Consider the following 15,352-nt stretch of genomic DNA (forward strand, 5'->3'; position numbering starts at 1 on the left):
TCGGATACTTTTCCCCACAACAACCATCAAAGTATCTTGATCTATTATATCATAAACAATGCAGAATCAGAAATACATTGAACATACAATGGCATTCACAAATAACAACATTGACAAATACGCGATTGTATGGAGGAAAACTCAAATAACTTTATTAATAATAGAAGGGAGAATTACAACCCAGCTGTATGATCCAGCATCATCCTCCCAGCATCAAAGCCCTCTTCACCTCATGAAAAGCAAGATCACCCAACAATACAATGCCCTTTTTCAAAGACAAACTATTAGCACTTCCTTACAAATTACCAAATTCTAGCCCCTAGATCTCTCAGATGGGGGATCCATTTATATATGTCTGAAAGGGTGTGAGTCATCTTTGGGTTTTTGATTAGTGTCATTCCACTTGTTTTTCTTGGTTCCACTTGGAGATTTTTTGGATCTCTTACTCATCCCTGGGCAAATTCAGAGAGGCAAGTGTCGTAGTAGAAGTTTTCGGAAGATTCCATGAGCATCCACTTAGCAAACTATCTCGGACATTTGCCCATCCTCACTCATCGCACCCCACAGAAGGCCTCTTTAGTATGCATCGCACCCTGACAGTGGAGCAATCAGTATGGTCTAGTTTTTGCCAGTTCTGAGTGGTTTTTCAAGTGGAACATTTGGGGAATGATGTAACCAATTGACCATGACCCTTTAGGGTATGAAACAAAACTTTTAGCGGTTAAAGAGCCCTTGGTTTATCGACATATAAGATTGGAGTTGCAATGCCCAAATATGTCTATAATACCTCCTCAACTGATCATTCAGCTTGAGGACTAAATCCATTAAGTCCTCATGCTGAGTTTGAGACTGTAACACCTCCTGTGTTTGTGGATGATGCAAGGAGGGTATCTTTAGTTGCTTCTTCAGTGAAGCAATGTCCTTGTTCTTCTACTTTATTAACTCTCTATTGCTTTGATATCTTTGGGATCATGTCCCATCTCTATGATCAAGTCTTCCAAAGACTTGATTCTGTTATCCTTGGCTTGTGATGAAGCCTGTTCAAGCTGATACTGAGTTGAGATGTTGTTCGGGGAACTTTGCAATTGAAGAAAAAATATGGACTTCCCTGTCAGGGTGGATTAGATCATTTCTCCAGCATGCTTGTGAAACTCTATTTGGTCCATAGGGTGAATATCCCTGGCCAACACCTTAAAATCAACTTTCTCATAGTCACTGGGTGCCGTTGGTTGTTGCACAGTTGGTTGAATGAAGGACACCTGCATCTTCCCCTCTTTGATGTCAAAGGTTGACATCAATCTACTTCGACTTGGAGTAGAAAGTTTGAAAAATTGAGTATATGTCTCAGCTTTCAACCTTTCATTCCTCATTTTTATCTCTATGAATCTGTCTTTGATACTTTTATCCTAGTCTGCTGGCCTGCTGAAGGACGAGGCCTCTACACTCATCTGTCTCTGTATCATCTGGGTTTCTAAGGATGATGGGGGCTGTGTTTCTTTTGAAGGAATAGTACCCTTGCTCCTTTCTAGCTCAAAATCAGTTATTTCAACTAAGCCATCGGTGTGTTCCTGCTCTGACATAACATTGAGTCTAGGCCTTTTGATTTGGCCTCTTTCATATTGAACATTGAAGGCTTGTGTCCCTGAACTTGATCCTTTCTCCCTACCACTTTTAGGATTCTTCTCCTCATTCAAAGGAGTTTGCATGATAGGGGGAGTGCTCATTGTCCCTTCCTAAGGTGGTACCTACAGAAATTAATTTTCATCAAGTTGCTTTTCTAGATCTAATAATGTGTTTTCCACAACAACTTCAGTATTCTCCCTGTCCTCTAAATTGTTTTCCAACCATTGCAATTGGTTGGCATACTTTTCAATCTCAGGGATGCAGTGATGGGTATAGGGAGCCATCTTAATTTTCTGCCTTCTTTTGTAGATGAAATCCAAGGGATCATATTTCCGTATGCAGCTTTGTTTTAATTTTAATCTCTAAAAGATCAAGTCTGCCACTTCTCTAGCTTCTCTGCTATTACAAATAAAAGGACCCAACTGGTCTTTGATATTGAGATGGGATTTCTTTTTGGCTAAGACAAATTTTACTTCATCTAAATTTATTATCTGCCTATAGTACTCCAGGTCAAATAACCTCATTGGGAGGTATTTAGGTAGTTTGTATGGGGCAAGTTGGCACCCATAAATCCTGATTTCAGTGTGGTTTTGGTACAGGTACCAATCTCTCACCTGATGATTGATGTTTAGATGAAGGACTCTCCTGATCCCAGAACTAATTCTTAGTGAAGGGGTTCCACTAAGCATGGTCATCAAAGGATGGACAAAGGAATCTATGAATTCATTGTATGAATAGGGGGAGGAATATTGATGAGTTAGTGGGGTCCAGAATATGACTGATCTTGGTTGGCCCTTGGTGTCCAACTTTTGCAAGGTAAGTGGGAATTTATCTACTTGGAAGTAGAGGAACATGTGGTATAGTACTGAGGAGTACTTGAAGACTCTCTCAGTGGGTAATCTCATAAGTTGTTCATGCATCTTGTCTGCAATGAACTGGGCATAGTCATAGATTATTGCTGGAGGCTTACCAAGGCTAAAGATAGACATGAAAGAAAGGACTGTTTTATCCAACTGTTCATCAGTCGTACAGCCCGGGATAGAAGAATTCATGGTGATGATATGTTTACCACTTTCAGAAAATAGGGCAGAGATGTATGATGGGATATCAGTGGGCATATGCGCTTCTTCCAAAATGAAAGTTTGAAGAATTTCACTGAGTCTGGTAAGGCCCAAGGTGGGGTATTTTTCCAGCAAGTCTCCAACAACTAGTGGGGTCAAGTTTTGGCCTGGTTGTAGCTGCAACATTTGGTTGATGGACTCAGCATTGATTTTGAAAAGGATTCCCTCATGAGGAGACATAATAGCCCTAGTGTTGGGAATGTTTTGAATTCTGCATTGGTGAATAATCTCAGGAAAACAATGGACTTGTGGGAAAACATACTTGGGTAAGTTAGATTCCCACAATCCAATTTCATCAGCATGGTTAAGGTGGGCGTCTCTCACAAGGCAATATATTTTAATCATTAGGCCGTTGGTGACTGTGTCTTTTACCAAGAAATCTCTGTCAGCCAGGGGAAGGTAGTTTAGGTTCAAATGAGGTGTGAACGTAGGCTTGATGTCTGATGCAGTAGGGGCAGCCATAATTCGATTCTTGTGAATTCGAATTAGGCTTCCTCAAGGTTGAATTGGGGTTTTCAGAGGTAGTTTGGTAGTTTCAAGGTTTGAGTATTCAGCAAGGTGCAGTATGGAGTCTATTGGAGTAATTTCAATTAAGTTTTAAGTTTAAAAAAATACTCAATGACTGGTCTAACTTGAAATTGATAGGGAACTTGGTGAATTTAGGTTTAAATACCTGAAACTAAGGCAAATTGACTCTAAGCAGGGTAACTAGTAGCTGCAATTGGTCAAAGGGTGCTTATGGAGGCTGCACGGTTGACTAGGTGGTTTGTGGCATTCTTTGGAGCGAAATTTGCACGTGGGTTGATGGCTTCGATGTTTTGCAGGTGTCGTGCATGCATATAGAAGCTTGCAGGCGAAAATTCAGTGAAAAAGACATTTTTGGGGCTTTTTGGCTTTTATATGGAAAAAATGGTTTTTGGTGGGTACGGGTCAATAGTGTCTGATTTGTTGCATAGCTGGGAGGCGGTAAGAGGTTAATTTTGCACCGCTTATGGGCGTCGAGTGGTATTTGGGAGGGGGCGACTGATTCCACTCAATGATTGACACGTCACCAGGGCAGTCTCGTGGAAAACAAATTTTTCGGGCTTGTATCATCTAGCTGATGATCCTACTCGAAATGGTTTATGGGGCATTAGATCTGGGACTTCAGATCGGACGGTGATCAGGGCGCAATTACGCGCAAATCACTTTAAATATGACAGTATCATGATTAATGGTGGATTAAGGAGGGATTAGGCCATCACGCTTGTTAGTGGAGGGCTTAATCAGGATTTTGTCTAAGTTAATCGAAGATCGATTGGTTAGTGGGTTTTTGCAGATTTTGATGTATCTTATAGTTTATATTTAAAATAGGGTATACATATAAGTTTATATAGGAAATTAATATATACGGGAAAAGGGTTATTAATGGGAATTAATATATAATAGTTAGAAGTTAAAATGAAAAAACATCGAAAATGAATAACGCTAAGCATAATGTATTTTCTACGATTTGTTTGTTTTTCACATATATGCTTTATAACTTAGGCTAAAGTGTTTTTGTGGGTTTTTTTATATGAAAGGGGAATTTACATGGAGGTGATTACTTTCCCTAGGGAAAAAATGTTTTAACCTTCGGAAAAGGGGTTTTATTAGGGAAATGAATGAAATGAAGGGGGGATGAAGCTTTATGAGGGGAATTTCGTACTTGGTATCCATAATTCATTGAGCCGAGGGTCTAGTCCCTCCAGAAGTCAGAGAAATGCTCTGAGCCCCTTTGACTTAGTGTTTTTTAGTATTTAGAACTTTATTATGGGAAATTAGTGAAGTAAATAGGTAAAATGAATGGGGGAAGTTAATCAATTGACCTTGAAATCAATATTCATGCTTGATTGACCATTTTCATTTGAAACCTATGATTAGAGATGATAAATATGTTTTTTTCCCTATCATCATATTTCTGCAACCTTTCTTCTACTTACCCATCTACTTGTCCTACCATTTTTTCTTCACTTTATTAGGGTGCATTTAGACTAGCAAACCCTTATCAAAACATTTTCTTTTCTTTTCACAAAGAAAACTATCTAATTCTATCACTATATCATCCAAGGGCTCAGATTAAACTGATGAGCTCCTTTTATTTTACTCTACCTAATCTAATGATCTGCCAAGATTAAACAATTTGGTCAAATTTTATTCTCTAACTATCAACATGAAATTTAAAGCATGGCATAATCAAGATTAAATAGTTTGATTACCCTGGATTGTGGCATGAATCACAAGCTACACACAATCATTATTTTTCATAAAGTAAATAGTAGTGGCATTTAGACTTGCACACTTTCATGGTCTCTTTTTGTTTTTTGGGGTTCATATTTTTCACTTTTTTGGACCTTTTTCTTTATTCTTTTTGTCCTTTAATTTTTCTTTTAGGACATACCCTCTTTTCATTTTTAATTTTCAATATGGAAAACATTTGTAGAAAGCAAAGGTATGTACATATTACAAGGCTTAACCTTAGCCATTCAAAATTATGACTCCTATTGGTATAGGAACCTAACAATGGCTCCACTTGGGGATGGCATTTCCTTGTGGAACTTCAAGAACTTTGAGATTAGTAGCCTTGGAATTTTGACTTCAGTTACCTTGTGATTTGTCACCTTTCAACCTGCTTTATTCATACTTATGATAATAAATCCTTAAAATCTTAGGGCCTTCTCTCCAGGCTTCAACTCTAAAGGTTTACCATCCAATCCAAACTAGACTTTTTCAAAATAAAATATACACACATGGGAAATAACAATTAGTAACTAGGTTCTATGTAATGTTTGAGCATTCGACCATTCACTGGTCCTCCTCCTTCTTCAGTACCATCTAGTCCTTTAAGGAAGAAAGCATTGTTCCCTCTGTAAGCATAAATGACATAGGGGCCCTTCCATAGGAAATCAAATTTCCCATGCTTACCCTTATCTTCCCTTCTCGAGTCCCACTTGAGTACTTTATCACCTAAGTAGAAATCATCTGCCTTGGTCCTTCTATCAAAAACCTTTTTGATCTTTTCCTGCACAACTTGAGATCTGATGTAGACCTCTTCTCTGGTTTGCTGGAGATGAATAGTCTGGTTAATTCTCCTCTGGATATCATTTGGTTTAGATTGCAGTTCTTGGAGTGTATTCATCACTAGTACTCCCAAAGAGGACGGAAAAACAGCTTCCATTCCATAAACTAGTTGATGGGGAGATGTACCAATTGACTTCTTGGTAGTCAGTCTGTCAGCCCATAAGGCTTTGACTAACTTCTTGTTCCATGTTTTCTTATTATCTTCCAGTAACTTCTTAATAATGTTCACCAGGCTTTTGTTTGAAGATTCTGCCAGTCCATTTCCTTGAGGGTAGTAGGCTGTAGAATGACCTAGGGTGATGTGATACTTATTGCAGAATTATATCATTCATTTGGATTTAAAAGCTGCTGCATTATCAGTAATGAGCTTGGTTGGGCATCCAAATCTAGACAGAATGTTGGCTTCAAGGAAGTTAATGATAACAATATCTATGGCTTGCCTTGAAGGTATGGCCTCTATCCATTTTGTGAAATAGTCTGTGGCTGTGAGGATCCACTTATGTTGGGCAGAGGAGGGCGGGTGAATTTCACCAATGAAGTCTAAACCCCATTGTTGAAAAGGTACTTCAACAGTGATTGGTTTAAGGGGTAATGGTAGAAGTTTTCTTTTCCCTTCAAAAATTTGACACTTGTGACAAGAGGTCACAAATCTCTTGACATCAGAGAATAAAGTTGGCCAGTAGAAACCTACCCTTAAGATTTTATCTGCAGTGGTTCTCCAATAGAGGTGTCCACCACAGTCACCTGCATGAAAGTCTTGTAGAACTTTGTCAGCCTCATCTTTTATCAAACAATTAAGGAGAATTCCTTCATGATCTTTCCAAAACAAAGCATTATCAAGTATACAAAATTTCAAGGATTTCATTTTTAAAAACCTACCTTTGGTTCTAGATAATCCAGGAGGAGCTTGTAAGTTTAGTAAAATGTAAATGATATCAGCATACCATGGTGATTCACCAAAGGCTTGATTAATCACTAGAGTCACCATCTCCTATCCTTCATCTAGTGCAACAATAAAGTTTATGTTTAAGGCCTAACAGATTGACACAGCCATAAGTTTGGCTAAGCCTTGGCCCTTGATTAACTTTGTGGGTTCGATCTCTATATCATAATCTAAGATAGTAGCAATCCATTTCCCCCTTTCCCCATTAGGACCTTCCTGAATCAAGATGTCTTTGACTACAGAATTGGGAACATAGGCTACAATATGAGAATACAAAATATATACCCTAAAATATTTGATAGCTTTGACTAAAGCCAATTCTTGTTTCTCCATTATGTTGTATTTTGAGGGAGAATATCTTAAGTCTTTGCTAAAGAAAGAAATGGGCTGTTCATATCCTTGGTCATTTTTCTGTAGTAAAATTGCAACTATTGTATGCTCAAAAGCAAAGGAAAACAAAATGAAATCCCTATCAAACTTGGAACTAGCTAATACCGGGGTTTTTGTCAAGGCTAACTTGATGTATTCAAATGATTTCTTAGCTTCGAGAGTCCAACTTAAGGTCAAATCTTTTTTAAACATCTTATTTAGAGCTCTAATTAACTATGCTAGGTTAGAAATAAATCTTCTAAGGAAGTTAATATTTCCTAAAAAGGCTTGTAGTTCTCTGATATTCCTAGGGTGTTGTATTAGCAAGATGACTTCAATTCTTGCAAGATCTATTCTTATGCCATCTTTAGAAATGATATGCCCTAACGATTTCCCTTCTTCCAATCCAAATAAAGATTTCTTGGGGTTCAAGGAGATGCCATACTTTCTACATTTTATAAAGACATGCCTTAGATCATCTAGATGTTGATTGTCTGATTTTGAGAAAACAGTAATATCATTAAGATATATCACAAGGAAATCATGGATTTCTTTGGCAAACGCTATATCCATAGCCCTATAGAAAGTTGCTTCTACATTCATTAGCCCGAAAGGCATTTTGACATAAATAAAGGTGCCCCAAGGAGTGGTAAAAGTAGTCTTGGGTTGGTCGTCAGGGTGAACCAAAATTTGATTGTAACAAGAAAACCCATCCAATAATGAGATTTTGGTTGACTCAACTACCCTTCGTAATATGTGGTCCATTTTGGGAAGAGTGTAATTCTCTTTAAGTGATGCTTTATTCAGGTTTCTGAGATCTACATAGGGTCTGATCTGTCTGATCTCACCAGTTTTCTTCCGGGTTGGGACCAAGTTTGAGACCCATTTAGAAAACCTTATTGGTGAAATTATCTTGGCATCATACATTATCTTAATTTCTCTTTCTATTGAAGGTAATAAGACAATACTAATTACCCTAAGCTTTTGTTTGAAAGGTTTTTTATTCTCTTTGAGAGGAATTGTGTGTTGGATGATGCTCGTGTCATAGGATTTAAGGTCCTCATAGCTCCAACTAAAGACATTCTAAAATTCTTTCAATAACTCAATATATTTGACCTTTTCTGTTGAAGGGAGTGACTTTGATAGTTTGATTAGCTTGGGATTTTCTTCAGTGCCTATGTTATACTCTTCAATATCATATTTTTAATGGTTCCATTTTAGGCTTCCTAGGAACATAATTTGAATCGAATAAGTCTTCCAGAGGGGTTAAACCTTTTGGTAAGAAATTATCCTTGAGATTAATTACTTCGCTTTCTCCATTAATTGTTTCATTGATCTCAACTTGTTCTAGTTTGTCTATATTTGACCTTGTGAATTTAGTGGGATTAAAAATATCTACTTAGTTACCTTCTAGCTCATTTGTTGTTACTTCATCCCTAGAGTCAAGATCTATGGATGTATCAGTGTCTATGTTACTATGTGCAAATTCTTCTTCTAAAGTTAAGAAGTTGTTTATCTGTCTATCATTTGAAAATACTTGCCAGTTCTGCACATTATCTGGGATTGAAGGTTTGTGCCTGACCTCAACAGTGTACTGATGGTTAGGTTGGAAGGGTAACCTGCAGGTATTGGCAAACATTGCTAAACTATGGGCTTGCATATTGTGCTTCCTAGGAACTACTGCAAGTTGTGTTTCTAGAAAAGTATTGAGTATTTCTACAATGGTTCCTCTATAATAACCTAATCTAGTGTCTTTAGTCATATATACACCCTTAATCTGATTTACAACTAGCTCTAAGTCTCCTATGACTGAAACTCTTTGAGCACCTAAATTCCTAACTACCTTGAGACCTAGAATCAAAGCCTCATACTCAGCCATATTATTGGTACATATGAAATTTAACCTATAGGCATGGCCCTCTGAGTGATTGTTTTCTAAATTATAAATCCATACTCCTGCTCCTGCTCCTGCTCCTAAATTATTTACAGAGCCATCAAATTCTAAATGCCATAAGATTTCATGTACATAGTTCTCATCATCAGTATCCCATTTATTTTTATTTCTAACAACTTGATTACTTTCTTCATTGCACAATTTTGAAGTCTCTTTAGATTCATTAGTAGTGGAAACTGCAATTTCTTTTGGTTCTACAACAACACTGTTAGGAGTTTCATTTGGTGTTTGATCAGTGTTGAACATAATAAAAGAGTCTACATCTGAATGCATGGAGTAGATGGGATAGTTTTGAGGTCTATCTTGGCTGCTTACCATGTATTTCATGAAAGTTTCTTTGTACAGTTTCTTGGGTTGTCCAAACACATAAATTGTGGCATATGACATATCCAGTTGGAGGGATCCTTGAAGCTTGGCTCCCCAAGATCTGGATAACAGCATGCCATATTTTGGTGGGATGTCAGCCACTACAATGTCCATAAGGATGCTCTTGGCAGGATATTGGACTAAAGTAACACACAAATCTTTGATTAACCCTAGACATTCTACTTGACTTGAATCAAAGGAGAACAAGTCTTTGTAAGGTCTAGTAATGTCTAGATTCAATTTTTCCATTACTGATTTTGGCATTAGGTTGTGAGAAGCCCCAGAATCTAACATGGCATTGTGTAGTATTTTGTCATGAATATTAAGGCTAATGTAAAAAGGTGGAACTCCTCCTTCTTGCGGTTTGCCATTAACATCTGGTCCAAATATTAATTCTGGTTTATCATCAAACAAGTTAACTGAGTCTTCGTTTTCAGTAATGTTCAAGGTCTGATTTACCTGTGATTTGTAAGTTTCGTTTTTAACTAGTTCAGTCAAAGGGACTGAAATTTTCAGCTTGGATATCTCTGCTCCCAAATTGAATGATGAGGAAGGGTTGTAGACCTTTGAAATAGGGTTTTGAGTGGAATTATATTCCTTTTGTTTACTTGGGATTTCCTTATGGGGAATTTTAGATCTAGCATTATAGGTGTTTTTCTCTGGTTCTTTAAGTGGAACTGATGTGGATGGTTGCTCAACAGAGGGTTGGTTGGCAGTTATTTCTTCAATGATGGGACTAGGGGGATTTTGGTTTGGTCTAGGGAGGATTTGAAGTACCTTTGAAACAGGAACTTTATTTGTTATTTTGGGTTGATTTGTCATTGCTTTCTTAGTTTGGTCAGGAGGACCAACATTCTTTTTACTTCTCAAGTTATATTGTTTGTGCACTTCAAATATGGCAGAGTCATATCCCTGTTTATAGTCAAATGACTCTCCAGACTGGGTTTGAAGCTATTGTAACATATGCAATTCTTCCTCATCTTGGGAGAGAAATACAGGGTTTTGATCATCTAATCCCATTAGATTGATTTGGGTATCTTGTTCTGGATCATCAGGATCAGATGATTCTGCATAGTTTTCTTGAAAAGGGGGCCTAATGTTTTGATCAGGTCCATTCTTTCTTATGTTTTGGTTTTGATTTTGGTTTTTTCTGAAGTTAGCATTCCTAACTGGGGGTGCTTGTTGATTATCCCATGTTTTTCTATCTAGGTTGTCAAGTCTATCCATGATTCTTTCTACAGTTTTGGCCAAAAGATCTACTTTACCATCAGAAGTTGAAGCTTCATCAGCAAATCCTACTCTCCTTTCTAACTTTTCTCAGGCTTTTTTGGCTAAAAGATTAGCCTCTACTTTTACTGCATTGGTTTGGCTTTGCTCTAGGGTTGCAAGCTCTCTTTCCCTAAGTTGGTATGCCATATCTAGATCAAAACCATCAGGGAACTTCATCATTGCGAGATCAGGAGGAGGCTTAAGGTTGGCCAGGATGGCATTTTAAGTGCTATTAAACCTGGTGCAATAGTCTTGAACTAATTCTTTAGGACCTCTCCTAATGGTCTCATACTCATAAAGTATCTACAATGGGTTTTTCTTCCTCTCCCATCTCTCAATAAACATCCTATGAAAGTTTGTGATATCTGCAATATTACCAGCAACTAAGTCTCTAAACCATGTTCTAACTTCCCAAGCTAATGTTTGGGAAAAAAGCCTCATTCTTACATCTGCATCATCTATCTCATGTAACTCAAAATAATCGTTCATTCTGTTAACATGTTGTTGAACAGTGTATAGGCCTGTAGCATCAAATAGTTGAATTTTGCTTCGATAGTCCTGAGGTATAGTCCTGAGGTAAGTCATGTAACTAACCAGGTAACACCAAAGGGGAATATCTATTAACCATGGCTAAAGCCTTGGCTTGGCTCAGGGATAAGGGAGGATTAGTTTGGGTTGAGGTGGAGATGGATGAGCTAGCAGTGCTTACAGTTGAAAATGGAAGATTTCCAATTGAAACTGGAGTATTAACAGTGGATGAAGGGGTTTCTATAATGGGAATTAGGATAAAAGGGACAGTTGTGTGTATAGGGGAGATGGAAGTATCTATAAGTGAACTTGAAGGGCTGATGGGTGAGGTGGGAGTGTCTATAGGTGGAAACAGGATTCTAGGTTGTATAGGGAGCTGTGGAATGAACTGTAGTAGAAATAATAGATGGTGTGGTAGTGATGGAAGGGGTATTAATAACGTTGGAGGATTGAATGAAAAGTTTAGTAGTTAGAGCAGTGTTAATGGATGATAGTGGAGTGTTCATAATATATTCGTCAATTGATCTATTAGCTCTTTGAACTTCAAGCTCTGCAATAAAATCAGGATCTCGAATAGTTTCATTAAGCACATTTTCAGATTTTGTTCTAAACAATGAGAGATCAAATTGCACATCAAAAGGTAAATCTTCTAAAAACAACCACTCATCAGGACATGAATTAGCTTTAACTAATGGTGTTTTATCAGCTGAACTTTCTTCTTTTTTGGATTTTCTTATAATTCTATTTGGATCATCCACAATAACAACAGGGTTTGGATCCAGGTTGGCCCTGGTATAATGCATTTTCCTGGTAGCCAAAATTATGATTTTTTAAATGTTTTTTACTGTAAATTTTAAAACTTCTATAAAAATTGATTATAAGGGGCTCAAGATCATGACTAAGATTTCCTTAAAGCTTTAGGAGACTGAGGTTTTCTCCCGAATATGGTCGCCACTATGTTATCACTCAAAAGTTTCCATAGAAGTTTTGGAAGAAGGGAAGGCTTTGAGGTAACCACAAACCAACTTTTAAGCATAGGCTCTAGCCAACCTATGGCTCAGAGAGGGCTCTCTCTATATAATTTAGCTATGTTTGCTTAGATATTAGGCTAGTTCTAGAGTTCAGGGGGGTTTATCATTTGTATGAAGATTTGGTGGTGGAATCCTTAAAACATGTAGATAGGTTGATGCCGTTAGGCCATCGGGCAATGGAGTCAAAGAAGGGGCAACAAAGCTAGAGTTAACTCACTAAAGGGAATGTTCAAGGGGCAAGATAGCAGAGTGAAGTACAATTCCTTGGACTGAATGGTGAAATGTGTCTTAATGGAGGTGAGAGGGAAATCAAGAATCCTTAGGCTGAGGCTAAGATGGGGGAAATAGTGAATCATGAGTAAGGGAAATTAAGAATCCTTTACTATATACCAGAGGAGAAACTACGGAAGCTAAGGAGTAGTTAAGAATTCCCTAGCTAAGATAGTTTAAGAGAAAACATTAAGAATGTATAACAGTAAGACAGAGTGCGGTTAAGAAATTTCTAAAATAATATTCAAGTTAAACATTTAATATTATGAAACAACTTTAAGAGAGACAAAACAACACAAGAAAATTACTCATTTGTACTCCGCTTTACACATGAATCCCTTGACATATCTAGTTTTTCTTCAGAAATCCAACATGCTTGCCTAGTGAGTGATACAAAATCTTTCTGGTCTTTGAACAAAATTCTATTGAAAGTATAAGAATCCACCATACATACTTTGATTTATGAAGTATTTATACAAAATGTTTTTACGAAATATCCCAAAATAACTTGGGATTAATCTAGGGAATTCAAAATATCTTCTTGCAAGAACATAGAGACAGTTATTGAACTGTTTTCTTGATGTCCCTTTTATTGTGGTTTAGCTGGAGGTTTATGGTTGCTATGCTCTATGCTGGCCAAAGGCTATTGTATTCTATAATGATACTCTTTGACACGGTTACTCTTTGACTCTATAACCTTTGACTCTGATGCCCTTTTACCTTGTTGACTGTGCGTTTGACCTTTAACTGTGTTCTGCTATAGTAAGTCAGTCAATTTTTCCCATTCTTGATCTGTTGGTAACCAGATACTCAAAATTCTCCGGTAAGTTTCATCTGCCTCAGTGTATTTGGAAAATGAAGGCTTATTTACAAATAGATGTTTTACCTCATGCTGGAGGTAAAATAGATTTTCAAAAGAACTGTACAGTACCTTTCCTGTTGGTACTCCTGAAACCTATGAAGTAGCCACTTGTTGTCTTACTACATCCCTGAGTTTGTCGTTTTAATCTCCTTGTTCCATAATTTTATCATGAATGACTAAGGGATTAGGTAATCCCTTTTCCTTTAGCTTCTCAAACTTAGCCATGAATTTGTCAACGGAAACTTGCATTTCCTTGCTCTTTTCCTCTAACTTATGCATAAGGTCCCTCTTGGTGAGGACTTTCTTCACCTCCAGAATAGTAGAAATCCTGTCTTTAATTTCCAGTTCCTGTAGTTGGTACTTGTTCTTTGAATTTAAGAACTAGATGAGCTTGGTAGCATGTCTAGGTCTGTTGCTTAATTCTATCTTCACTTTCTTAATAGCCTCTGTTATTAATCTTATGAGATCAATCTACTGGAATATGACCTATATGGATGGCCAAATATCATTGACAGAGTCAATAATATTGGCCCATAGTTTTTCCTTGGCTTCTCCAAGTGGCTCCTTTCAAGTCTCTTTCCATTAACTTCAGCTTTTCCTTTATCCTTGCAGCCTTTTGTTCCTCCTCTTTCTGCATAATGTTGGCAGGTTTATAGTTTGTTTCTAAGCTTACCACATGTTCCTTAGCTTGTTTATCTCATTTGTCTGAATAGAAATTTCTTCCATGGCATGAACAAGCTTCGCTGCTTCATCTGTTGTTGTACCTGATGCTGTTGTGGAAGCTGCTGATGTAGATGTTGTAGTGGTGATGGGCAAGGCAGTGAATATAGGAGTTTTTGGAGCCAATGTGGCTGCCAGTGTAGACGGTACTGCAGTAGTCACTGTATGGATTACAGTTGCTGGTGTGGTCCTGTTGTGCTCTACAACAACCCCCCATTTCATACATATTTTTATATTTCAAAACTATAATATGAAATGGGTCCCTTTTCATTTAAAATGGTATCAACTTATCATTATTCAAAAAGGTCCGAAAAGAAATAAAACATTATAAAACCTTTTTGATAAATCACTTAATCGGTCTTATAATAAAGAATGAGTAATATTTTATTATTGCGATAAAGCGATCGCAAGATCGCATATCGCAATGACAAAGGATGCATGACTTAAAAGACCCATTGATTTTCCCCAATGCGACAATGCACAAATGGCTATCGGATATCGGGAAGGCAAGCGATCATAACAAAAGGCCCCTCTTCGCTCCGATGTGATATCGCTATCGGCGATCGAGGATGTACCATGCATGCATCTAAAACCCTCGTTTAAAACTCCCGATGCGAATTGGCGATATCGCTATTAGCGATCGGGGATTCCGAAAGGACACCAATATAACAACTTAAGCTTTCCCCCGATCACCGATTGCGATAAAGCTAAAGCGCAGATTTCAAAAAAGATTGATAAAGTCGGGATATATTATGGTTATTTAGTATTAAAGGCCTTTCTCTTCCCGATAGAGATTCACTTACGCTCAACCGCCAAAACATCAATGCCACGCTTAAATGAATCATTTGGCCAATAAATGATATGAGGAGCATTTAAAGGATTGACAGGTTTAAACAACCATTTAATGAAACAGTAAGGATAAAATATCTTCATAGATTGAATCCGCGGCCACCTTAAGTTAAATCCTCCATTATTCATTGATTAATATATCTCATTCATCTTTGGTTTGCACTACCAATTCTTCGCATTACGTTCATTTTCTCTCCTATGCAGAGCTCTTCCGAAGCAGCAAATTCAAGCCAAATGGGGAAGAAATCTAAGAAAACTGCAACAGCTTCCGCTTCGGCAGTTACAGGACAACACATTGCCGATCCAGGAGCAAGCAAAAAGGGACTGATATCCAACACCACATGTCTA

The sequence above is a fragment of the Pinus tabuliformis genome, chromosome 4_2 (assembly GCF_031772625.1).
Source record: "Pinus tabuliformis cultivar Carrire ecotype Pingquan chromosome 4_2, CPIR1, whole genome shotgun sequence".
NCBI lineage: Eukaryota > Viridiplantae > Streptophyta > Pinopsida > Pinales > Pinaceae > Pinus > Pinus tabuliformis.